This window comes from Oratosquilla oratoria, chromosome 7, assembly GCF_046742065.1.
Source record: "Oratosquilla oratoria isolate Oo_2021 chromosome 7, ASM4674206v1, whole genome shotgun sequence".
In the NCBI taxonomy this organism is placed as follows: Eukaryota; Metazoa; Arthropoda; class Malacostraca; order Stomatopoda; family Squillidae; genus Oratosquilla; species Oratosquilla oratoria.
Window position 1 is genome coordinate 8680388 of NC_134783.1, and position 1366 is coordinate 8681753.

Genomic DNA, 1366 nt, shown 5'->3' on the forward strand with positions numbered 1-1366 from the left:
ATTATTTTAAAGTTGACGCAGGGATATGGGGAGGTGGGATGTCATTATTGTGATAAACATAGTAAAAAATGCTATTGTTGGTTCTTATTACAGGGATTTCAGTGAAAAGATTTTGAGCATCTAATAATGCCAGGATTCCATCAGTTTTATTAACCCGTACGATATCTACAAATTCCATAGTAGAGAGGAGGGAGGGAGTTTTAGGGATGTAAGGGGAGATTATATCATGAAGCCGTTTGGCAACATGGTATGAAGGGGTGGGAATTTGGGAAATAATTGGCCTAAGTGGGTTTCCCTCTTTACGAGTTTTTACGTTACCGTAGAAGTAACCAGGTTGAAAATCACCAATTACTTTAGCAAATTTGGTTCCTCACTACAGAGATAAGTTTGTTTAACTTTTTCTTTAAGTTTTCAATAGGGTTACGGGAAATTCTTTTGAACTTAGTACGGTCTTTAAGGATGTCACCACACTTTTGAAGATAGATGTCTTTGTCTAAGATTACAAAGCAGGAAGACTTATCTACTCTACGGACAATTATGTTTACATTTTCTCTTAGTTGTTTGGCCGCTTCTCTGAGACGAGAGGGGAGCAGATGGCTATAATTACGGAAAACTCTCCTTTCTGTATCTTTCTCCCACAAAGAGTCAAGGGATACTTTGGCCCAATCATTTCCCCTTTACAAGGGAGAAAAGGCTATTGGTATAAACATGCATATGCAAAGCAGGCTCAGTTTATATAACTTCCACTATCTTTTTTCCTGTCTTTGCCTTCTTTGATTGTTGTTGACTTCCACCTGCAAATAGTGAAGTCATGATCTCTGAGAGCTCTGGGGTATCTATTTTTTTTTTTTGCATCTGTAGATGTTCCATCTCTTTGTGGGTCTCAGGATCATCAAGACGTGGAAAAACCATCATCAGGAGGAGAGGCAGTACAGTGACCAGGACCATTGGGTTCATGAGGAAGTCCATTAGACGCCACTGTCCACGCTGCACAAAGTAACGATATGGACCAGATGCCATTAGATGCAATGGGTAAGCCACCAGAGTGACCTGTGATATTTGAATGTTGTTGAGGACTCTAGTTCTCATTTTTCCTCTTGAATTTATATCTACCCTCACAGGTTCACATATAAAGTTAGGGTTCATCACTTAAACTGCATATGAACTTGAGGGTACATTATTGATTATAAAACTTCCATGCTCACTGAGGAAGCCGTAATTTCCTGCATTAATGAATACTCTCGTTATTGAAAACCAATTAGCAGGTCCTAGAAAAGAAGAATCTGGTAGTACCACACGACCTTATATTTTGTGTCGTAACCCTAGGTCAAGAAGTGATGAAGATCCTAGGTGAGGAAGTGATGAG

General features: G+C 39.3%; 1 pseudogene; it reads right to left on the reverse strand.

Moving 5' to 3' along the window:
- Positions 1-732: 732 nt before the first annotated feature.
- LOC143026732 (endoplasmic reticulum membrane protein complex subunit 7 pseudogene) overlaps positions 733-1366 on the reverse strand; it is a 1468-nt pseudogene continuing 834 nt past the window's right edge.